Here is an 11,636-nt window from a genome sequence, read left to right as displayed (position 1 = left end):
CTCACTAATATTGTTAGAGAAGTATTAACCTGCAAATCCTGTGAACAAAGCAGTGGGCTCTGATTCTTGAACATCAGAAAGGCGTGGAACTTGAAAAATTGTCCTCACCTTCCTCTATCTGTATTTTAATGCTGTTACAATTAGTTCCATGTATTTTAAGCATGATAATGTCCACCAAGGGTTGGGAAACATTGGCATCCAGAGAATAATCAACAGAGATAAACTGTGTAGGGATCTGTTCCATTCTGTCAGGAACCTAAAAGATTGGAATGTCAGTATTATACACATACTTCAATGCCATTTAAAATATACAGTGAATGAGTATTTGATTGGCCTAGAGTATTTAGACAAAAGGAATTAAATGTTTAAAATCCTATTCAATTTGTTTTTAGATAGTTCCATCATTTATTGTTCTCTCATCTAATCTCTTAGATAGCCCAAGCTAGCTTTTTACTCAAATTTCTCCTGCCGCCCAAGTGCTGAGATTGCAAGTATGTATCACCATGCTTGGCTATTAGGGAACTTTTTGGTAGCTTTTTCTAAGGACAGTGTTATGTTTGCCCCAATGCTTAATGTGACTTATTTGGAGGTAGGCCTTACACAAGGTTACAGAGATTATACAAGGCCCTAAACCTTTGGCCTAAATAAGAAAGGGCTGGGGCCCTTAAAAGATGAGGAAGTACTTCATATATGCACACCAAAGGCCATGTAAAGACACAGCCAAAAGTTCCCCATGTGCCATTCAAGTGAGCCTTTGGGGTAACTCAAATCTGCACTCTACCTTGAACTTCTGGTCCCTAGAATTTCAAGAATATTACCTACCTAATTTGCTACCTAATTTGTGCTATTTCATTTTGGCAGACTTAGAAAATGAATATAGTTTATAAGTAAAGTTTTTCTTTGTCTTTTCCTTGGTAGATTTTACAGTGTTAGCCCTAATTTCATATACCTCTCTCTCCCCTACTCTGTCTCTTTCTATATCTACTTGTCTTGAGCTATATGAACATAAATGAAGAGTTCTCTCTCTCTCTTTCTCTCTCTGTCTCTTTTTCTGTCTCTCTCTCTCTCTTCTCCCTCTCCCCACACAGCCCCATACACACCATGAACTCTTTCTTTTGTTTCTATGCTCAGGAACCATATATGAGAAATTAGAATTATCGGATCTTTGAAGTCTGATAGATTTTCCCAGAGATAGTCTCTGAGACTGGTGTTGTTTTGAATAGTTTTTTTTTTTTTATAACTTTATTTACTTTCTCAAAACCATCTCTGTCTTACTTTGACATCATTGTCATTTGTTTTTCAGTCTATATTCAGAAAGGTGTGTAAAATAATACTTGGTGATTAAAGATTTCCTCTTTTAGGTAGTTATTTTCTCCTTTTATATTTTTAGTTTGAGTCAAGAACTTTCTTTGTTTAACAGTGTAACTTAGCACTGGTTTGGTGTATTTTATTCAGTTTTTCAAGAACAAACTTTATTACTTTGTTTATATTATTCTAATTTGTTGAATATTTAAAGAACTTACTTTGCTATTTTTCCTACCTTAGAGCAATTTTTCTTCTTTAAATTGTTTCATTTGTATTAATATAAATATGGAATGCAATATATTTTCTTCAGGGAATCACTTTAGTTTTACCCTACAGGTTTCAGGAGTTGTGCAAAGTTTATATTAACATTATGTTAGGAATTCTCTTATTTCCATTTAAGATATTCATTTTGTTTTATTGTGGTCTAATAGTTTTTTTAAGTAAAAAGATACTTTTGTTGAATAAATTTTATTAGGCTCTGACTAGAAAATGCTATTTTTGCTAATATTATTTGTAGTTAATGGAATTTATCTTTTATTTTTCTTTTTGTAGTCTAACAGATGTCAGCATTCCCAGCATACTGGAAACCAGAGTAGGGGGCATGGCGGGATGTGAGTCATTAGCTAGACTTCTCAGCTTTAATTTGTCTCTTATTTGATGTACTAATGAGGAACGGCCTGAGTACAACCCTTACATTTGTGTGCATGTTTTTCAAATCCAGTACTTTCTTGCTTCAGTGATGGAACCCTTCCTTTTCTCTGCGTTCTTATGTCTATTCACTAACCAGCCTCTAGGTGGCACTCTAACTGTTACCTGCTTCCTTTCCCAGAGTGGTGACTCCCCAAACCACACCATGGAGTCATACATACTTTTCAAGGTTCCATCTTCTGATCTTGCAGCAAGCATTTAGTTGGATCTACCAACCAACACTATTACATCTTTAAGTATTTCCATGTCAAGGTAGGTCAGTGTCTTTCTGGAGCGGAAATAATATTATCTGTATTTTCACACAATTGGGTGTTGTGGAATATGACTAAATTAAAGATTGCCATCGTTTTGGTCTCTAAGAACCCTAGAGTGACTCTCTGGTAGCATTCAGTACAAATCTAATGAGAATAATAATGGTATCATGTTAAACTCAGTGAAATTCAACTCTCATCAAAACAGCTTTGTAAATAGCCACATTCATGTTTTACTAATAACGGGGCAGCGAATTACATTTTAGAGTGATTGGAAATCAAATGTTTTGGGGCTGGGGTCTATGCTGTTAGTCATTATATATAGTACCTAGTAATGATCCCTTTCAAGAATGAATGATAATGAGTGAATGAATGAATGAGCCTTTGACTTAAAATCCTTTGGACTAAAATGTGAACCTGGACTATTGTGCATTAGTTTGATTATTTCTTGCACCTTGTAAGCATTTTATGAGGATTATTTTATATTTGGTACTTACGTTCCAGACACTGTGCAAAGCTATATATGCATTATTTCAATTATTTGTTTATACGCCCATAAACCAAGTAAGCTTGTGAACTTATTGAGATAGGGAACTTTGATTTATTCATCTTTGTACCCGTAGTGCTTGGCTTACTGTTTGTCCTCAATAAATCTGTTCTTCCCCATTCTGTCCTTTCATCCTATATTAGTGCCATTTTAATTGCGTAAGTGCAGGGAGAAGGAGTAGGTGACCTTTTAAGAACTTCCAGGAGCTGTAATTCTGAATGTCCAATCAAGCTGCTGTTAACTAAAACTAAATTTTAGTATGTAGTAGCAGGCTCAGTTAATTGAAAGATTATCCTTTAATTCAAAAAAGGCTGATGCAAAAGGATGCTTATAATTTCATCAAATGTACTTTCTCCAAATTGTGCTTTAACATGCCTAATGAAGTTGTTTACTTTGATGTTTCATCACATTGAAAATGGTCGGAAATCGATATCTCCCTCTTTATATAGATTCATATGTATATAAATTATATACATATGTAGAGAGAGAGAAAGAGAGAGAGATGGCACCCACACAGAGGGAGGAAGGGGGGAAGGAGGGAGGGATAGAGAGAGAGAGAATATATAGTTAAAGACTTTTATGGTTATTTATCTGAGTTCTAATCTACCTGAAGTGATTGGATCCTCAGGCCTGCCTCAGGCCAAAACAATGTAAGTAGAGCTAGGGGTGACCACATCTCTAAGTTTTTCATACCCTTCTATTTATAAAACCAACATCATAAAAAGTGGCTGCAAAAATATTAAGGTTAAGATTAGCTTAAATAAAATAAATTCTAAATGTATAACAGGGTATTTAAAAAAAGTGATTGCCACAGTATAAGTCAAATCACCTACAGTTAAATATATACATATAATATATATTAGTTATAAAGCCATTAATCCATTTTAACAACATCCAGGACACTAATGTTAAGAAATTGCCCAAAAGCACTAAATGGAATTTACAGAGATGAATAAAAGCATAATTATGAAGTAGACTTCGGATATTCCAGTTGGTAAATGAGGCTGTGAAATTTCCTTTTGTTAAAGAGGACTATTAATGACTATGCAGTACTTGACTAATATTTTATGATACTTAGCCTGCTATTATGTGAAATGTTCTATACATCTTCCAAGGTGATAGTTTAGAAATAGCTCTAATGCCTATTTTACACCTTGCTGGGGAACTAAAGTCTGTTGATATCTGTAAGAATAATTTTAAAATGAAGTATGTATGGGTAATGATAATCAAGAAAAATTACTGAAGCATGCAGTTTCCCTTTAATTAGTGTATTCACTGCAAATTTGGAAGAAGATGTGATATTTGACGAGACAGAAAACTTATTATGTTCTCATAGCAATCTATATATTGTTATGTCAAAACCAGTCACAATGTGATATTAAATGACTGAAAGGACAAAGAAACCGGATTTCCATTTCACCTCCAGAGAGGCCGAATATTGAATATAAGAAGTACATAAAACATCAAGGTTGAAAAATGAATTTGTAGCTTAGTACTGGTAGCTCATAACTGTAATTCTAGGTACTCAGGAGGCTGAGATCCAATCATTACAAGGCTGAAAATCATGTGAGGCTTTTATCTTCAATTAACCAGTCAAAAGCTGCCGGGCTTCACTCTACCTCCCATCCACATGGGGGTCCTGGGCTTCTCTGCCTCTTCTGTGCGTGGTCCTCTGCCATTCTCTCACATCCACCTGGCCAGTAGGGAATTAACTGCAGGAGCAGAGGCCACGAGTAGCCTTGGTTGGTGCGATTGGTGCATGGTCGTGAGATGCCCCATACCCGTCAAGGAAGACACGGCCGTGTAGATGTCCCGGAGAACTCTCAAAGGATGTTCTAGTTTCTTCAAGGGAGGGGCTAACAGTTTTACCCCCAGAGGCGCGTGCAGGAGGGATATTAACGATTGGCTAATGGACTGTCCATCAGGTGATGTCACGGAACTTCCTCTATGGGCGGAGACCACAGCCCCCCAAGGACCAGGTCTCTGGGGTCTCCGCCATTACACACGTGGCCAAGCTGAGAGGTGGGGGCTGCTTTGCTTCTCTTCCAGTTGAAGCCGGGAAGGTGGGAGTGGCTACCTTCCACACTGCCCCAGGGTGAGAAGGAAGGCAGCGTCTCAGGACAGCCCTCTCCCCCTCAAAGCCAAGCTGAATCCCCAACAAAAAGCTAGAGTGGAGGTGTGACATTGAGTTTAAACACTAAGGGGCAGTGCCCAGGCCCTACTTTCAAGCCGTAGCGTGCATGCGTGCATGTGTGCATGCGTGCGCGCGCACACACATGAATTTTGTAAAACAAATTTTCATAAAGTTAGGTAATATTAGGTTGTACCTTCTGAGGTTATGCACTGAGCATCTCTTGGTCTTGTTTCCTCAGTTGCATCAATTCCTGCTTTGTCTTATTTTTTTAGTTTCTCACTAAGAGCTGCTGTGAATTTAGGTATTATTCTACTCTCATATCTTAAGCTTTTGTTTCTATGTGCATGATACTTAAATCACACATGTTTAATCTTGACCCTCATGATGCTTAGCTGTTAAAACTTGTCTGACTACAAGTTTACCTTATTTATTAGGTAAAGTTACACATATCCTTTCTCCTGCCTCCTCTCTAGATCTCTGCTTAATTTAACTATCTCTAATTATTGGATGTGGCTTAGGTTTAGACTTTCTCATTCCAACCTGTATAGCATAATGACAGATGATTACCCAATCTATTCACATACTAGACCATCTTTTTATCATAACAAACAAGATACAATTCAGAAATTTATGTATGTATGCATGCATGAATGTATGTATATATATGCATGCATGTATGTATGTATGTATGTATGCATCTATCTATCTATCTATCTATCCATTTAGAGCTACTTGCTGTCTAATTTTGGTGGTATGGTGTAGCATCTGGTTTGGGTGTCAATAGAACCTGAGATCAAAATTTGACTTTATTGCATTGGGTTAGTGATTTAATCTCTCACCACATTAGAGTTTTCATTTGTTAGAGGGATGATGTCATTCACATTGTCTGTGATTTTGGTCCAAGAGCTGTTATCAAATACTAAAATGATAGTACTTGAAAAAGTCTAGCCTTCTTAGACCTTACCTGAAAATAGTAAATTAGTTAATAAATGATTAGTTTGGGGCAATGACTATGTCATGAAGCTATCAACTAACACCTGATAGTGACAGAGAATATGATCAGTAGGAAGGCTACATTAAGCAGGACGGTCATAAACAGGTTTATATTTGCAGCAATCTCATAGGCTTTCTTTGTAAGGATTAACTGAGATGAAAATGTGTGGCATATAGCAGCTCTCCCTGCTTCATTCCCTACCCAGATTCTTAGCTATTGTACTTGATTCATGGTCATATGATTATGTCCTCACACTATTCTTCCCATGTGGAATGTGCTTCTTTTTTTCTGTTAATATCCTACAATTTCTTCAAGACATATTTGAAGCACTATTCCATCTCAGGCCTGTCTCTCCATGTATGATGCGCAATGCATCATTGATCATGCATCTTGAAACTTAAGCACACAACTATATTTTTACCCCAAATTATTTACAGGTAATTGCCATTTAGTCACAGGCAGCCTATGAAATCTGATTAAATACATAGTTTAGAGTTTTTTGTTCTATCTATTAATGTTAGATTTTGTGCAATAGAATATTACATTTTCTAAGGACAGGTGAAGACATTTTGTTTGGATGCTTTGTTGATATCTTAGAAACGTTTATGTTGCTACTAGCATTTGCCACAAGCTATTAATTGAGAAAGAATTATCTTTCATATATAGATTTTTGGAAACTGGGAATGAGTTTGGATAATTCAGATTATTGGTGAAACTGCTAGCTATTCAAAGTCAACTGTGTGAATTCCCTAAAACTCTAATATAGATGCTTATCCTCATTGTAAAAATATTTTTGATTTATAGCACTTCAATCAAATGAATTTTCTATACTTATTAAAAGATGGTTTTATAAGTACAAAGATAATGCTAAAAACAATGTGCTGAGAGGGGTAATACTTACATTCCTATTTAAAAATAACATTGCATACAGAAGTTGAGGACTGTGTGTTACTGCCCCACTGTGTAGAGTTGAAAATTTAAAAAAAATGGCAGCCATAGGACTTAGTGTAGGCTTTCATCTCAATAGCACTGTGGTCTTTGGTTCATTTCCCCAACTGAATAAATAATTGCAGCCAGAAAGAAACACAGAAATTTCCTTGCTGTTGAGGAGTCAGTAATATCATATTTGTATCCAAAGAGCAGCTATGAGTGCTCAGATTTCTCCATGTAATTCCCTTTACATGAAATGAGCTTCCCCCCAGAAAGAACACTGACATCATGAAGCACTGAGCATTCAAGGCTCAGTTATCATTTGTTTTTCTTTTGTCTTTTTTATTTATTTTATTTTATTTTCTATTTATTGTCAAAGTGATGCACAGAGATGTTACAGTTTCATATATTAGGCCTTGGGTACATTTCTTGTACTGTTTGTTACCTCCTCCCTCATTCCCCCCTTCCCCCTCCCCCTTTCCCTCTCCCCCCATGAGTTGTTCAGTTGGTTTACACCAAACAGTTTTGCAAGTATTACTTTTGTAGTCGTTTGTCTTTTTATTCTTTGTCTCTCGATTTTGATATTCCCTTTCACTTTCCTAGTTCTAATACCACTATATACAGTTTCCAATGTACTCAGATAGGATACAGAGATAGTGCAGGTACAACCACAGGGAGGGGATACAAGAGGATCATCAACAATGGAAGCTACGGTTTCACATCTCATGTTGAAAGTAATTACAACAATGATATAACAGTCGTTTCCATAACATGGAGTTCATTTCACTTAGCGTCATCTTATGCATTCTTAAGGGCATAGCTATTAGGCTCTTGTGATCCTCTGCTGTGACTAGCCTAAACCTGTGCTAATTATTCCCTATGAGGGAGACCATAGAGTCCATGTTTCTTTGGGTCTGGCTCACTCCACTTAGTGTAATTTTTTCCAAGTCCTTCCATTTCCTTACAAATGGGGCAATGTCATTCTTTCTGATAGAGGCATAAAATTCCATTGTGTATATGTACCACATTTCCTGATCCATTTGTCTACTGAGGGACATCTGGGTTGGTTCCATATTTTAGCTATGACAAATTGTGCTGTGATGAACATTGTTGTGCTGGTGGCTTTAGTGTGTTCTTGTTTGTGATCTTTTGGGTAGATGCCCCAAAGTGGGGCTCCTGGGTCATAGGGGAGCTCTATATTTAGCCTTCTGAGAAATCTCCATACCATTTTCCAGAGTGGCTGAACCAGTTTACATTCCCACATTCCAAATGGATCAAAGACCTTGAAATTAAAACAGACACCCCAAAAACACTGAAAGAAGGAGTAGGAGAATCACTTGGGCTCCTTGGCACAGGATGAAACTTCCTTAACAAAGACCCAGAAATGCTACAAATCAAAGAAAAGATGAACAAATGGGACTGCAACAAATTGCAGAGCTTCTGAGGGGCAACGATCATAGTTCACAAGATAAACAGAAAGTGCACAGATTGGGAAAAGATATTTACCTGTCATTCAACGGACAAAGGCCTCATATCTAAAATATATGCAAAACTAAAAACATTACCTTCCTCCAAAACAAAACTGCAAAGAACCAACAGCGTCCTCAACAAGTGGGCGAAAGACTTACAAAGAGACTTCTCTGATGAGGAAATGAGAATGGCCAAGAGACATATGAGAAAGTTCTCTACATCACTGGCCATAAAAGAAATGCAAATCAAATCAACACTGAGATTCTACCTCACCCCAGTAAGAATGTCCTTTGACTAGAAAACTAACAATAATAAATGTTGGAGGGGATGTGGCCAAAAGGCCATCTGTTTTTCTTTCAAAGATTTGTCCAGATTTGTTTTCCATATTCCCTTAGGCTTTTCCAACGAATGAAAGGAATAATTAAATAATATAGAAGCAAAAATAATATTAAAAGGCAGCTAAGGAAGCCCAAAAGTTAGGAAAAATGAAAACTTGTAGTCATTAGTTACAATCTTGCTCACATTCATATATATATAAAATTTTTATTTTACTCAAGTTATTGGTAACCTACTTCTCTCAATACTGAACTGTGAATGTGTTCTATGTCACCAAATATTCTATAGCAGTATTCCTTTTATGGCTACATACATTCCATTTTTAGATAGACCTGGACACATTTGTCTAGTACCCTATTCTGCTTGTCTCTGATATCTTCAGTTTTATGCTAAAAAATACAGTGATGAATATAGTCTCAGGTTTAATATTTTCTTGAATTTTCTTTTTTACACTGAGGAATGTATGGCAGCATTCATATACTGTGTATCATATCACATCACCACTGGGGATGCTGAAAACAAATTCAGAAATATCTGTGAAATAAATACATGAGCAATCATACCAAATGGGCAAGTAATCAGATGCTAATTTACATCAGATTTTGCCATTTCATGAATCTTGACTTTATTTTTTTTGGAATTATTTGGTTTTCAGGTGTTTCTGAGTAGAATACAACTGTGCAAAAGTACTGTGAACTTGTAGAATGGACAAAATGCATTTCAAATGAATACTGATGCAGAGTCAATTGTTGAAACTATAATGCCTTTTCACATTTTACTCTTGGTATTTTAACAAGTCAATATTAAAAACTCCTGTAGGCAAAAACTCCACTAAGTACCTCTACTTTTACCTTAATTTGCTTTTAGGAACAAACACAAAATCTTCAATGTAATTAAAATCACAGGAACTTCTTAAGTTCTTAAGAAACAAGTTTCTTTCTTTTTTTTAAAACTCTAATCTAGGATAATGGAATTCTGTATAGTACATAAACTTTTCAGATTAGGAATTGCAGTGTTTAAGGGTAGTAAGCAAAACAGATAATGATGAATAGAAAACCCAATTGAGTGTTATACTCACACTGGTCTTAACAGGGCTTATATAAAGAGTCCCACCCACCATCATGGTGGATGAAACCATCAACATGAACTAAAAGCTCAAGCCAGTGGTCACACAAAACTGTGTCTACTAAAAAACCCTGCAGGATATGCAAAGAGGGAATTTCTAGTTACTTGGGTAATGATCCCAAGTAAGTGCCTGTAATCAAAAGCAAGATACTCAAGGTACAGCTCTTTTGAGCATCTGTAACAGCAGCAATAACATGTGAATGAGAAATAGAGTTTGAGTTGCTGCTTCATAGAGCACATCCTTGGTCTAGCCTAAAGCATATGACCTGAGTTTCCAATTCCAAAAGCAATGACTAAAAATCTTAACACTTTAAAAAATAAACAAATAAAGACCAAAGGGGAGATGGAAGGGTTAATCACCAAATTATACTTACATGATAACATGATAACAATGTATGGATCTAGAAGTCACTTCACTATTTTAAAATAATCCATTTGGAACATAATCATTTCTAAGAGCTCAAAGTCTTTTTGGAAAAACTAAAAGCTAATGCACCCCAAATATTATATATTGTAAAGGAGAGGATGATATTTTCTCAATGATTTGTGAATCTTGGTTTTTAAGCATACAAAACCTTATTGATACTAATGTGGTCAGATTACATTTCTCAAGGGAAAAATAATTCAACTGTCATTATCTTATTACAATATATTATGTTATAATATATTCCTATTATATTTAGATGAGACTTTTCATCCCAAATGGCTGTCATCAGTTCTTAATGTAGAGGGATCTGCAGCCTGATGACAAGTCAGGAATTGGCAAAGCCCCAGGAGAGAAGTCATAGGGGGCCTATAGATGATAGATACAAAATAAAATGAAAACACACACACATTTTTTTGTATTTCTTCATAGTCATGTACACTAAAGTTTGCAAGTTATTTCAGTATGTACATGTGTAATGTAGATGACAAATCGAGAGAAGTTTAGTGCCTGCTTTTGAGGAAGCATATGATGATATGAGCAGAGTGAAGAAATACACATGTAAAAACAACTTCAAGTCAATAAGATATATGATCAATCACATGTAATTACAATATATGTTACATCACTGATGATACTAAGTTTAGCTAATTACCTTTGAAACTGAGGCAGAGTACCAGCAATCAAGAACTACAAGACATCTCAGAAGAAGTAAGAATGGCCAATAGACACATGAAGAAATGTTCAACATTTCTGGTCATAAAAGAAATGCAAATCAAAATAGCATTGAGATTCCGCCTCACCTCAGTTAAAATGGCTTTTATCAACATCATCATCATCAACAACAACAAAAACAACAGCAAACTAACAATAACAGATGCTGGCCAGGATGTAGCCAAAGGGAACTCTGCTACACTGTTGGTGGGGATGTGAACTTGTTCTACCACTCAGGAAAGCAGTATGGAGGTTCCTCAAAAGACTAAACTCCCCTAGAGCTCCCCTATGACCCAGAAACCCTACTCATGGGCATTTATAGAATAGACCACAAACCAGGCCACACTAATGCTAACAACACAACCATATTCAAACCATGCAGCATTGCTTACCATAGGCAAGATATGGCACCAACCCAGATGCCTATGAGTAGATGAATGGATCAAAAAATGTGGTATAGATATACAATGCAATTCTATACTTCCATCAGAAAGAATGACATTGCCCCATTGGTAAGGACATGGAAAGATGGGAAAAATTACAATAAGTGAAGTAAGCCAGACCCAAAGAAAGACAGGTTGCATGGTTTCTCTCATTTGTTGCAACTAAAATGTCCCTATATATCTACAAGTAAACACACTGTGAGATAAAAGATAAATAGTATATTTAGACATGATAAATTATACATGTCTCTAGAC

Source organism: Perognathus longimembris, chromosome 22 (genome assembly GCF_023159225.1).
Source record: "Perognathus longimembris pacificus isolate PPM17 chromosome 22, ASM2315922v1, whole genome shotgun sequence".
Lineage (NCBI taxonomy): Eukaryota > Metazoa > Chordata > Mammalia > Rodentia > Heteromyidae > Perognathus > Perognathus longimembris.
Note: the sequence above shows the minus strand (reverse complement) of the source record.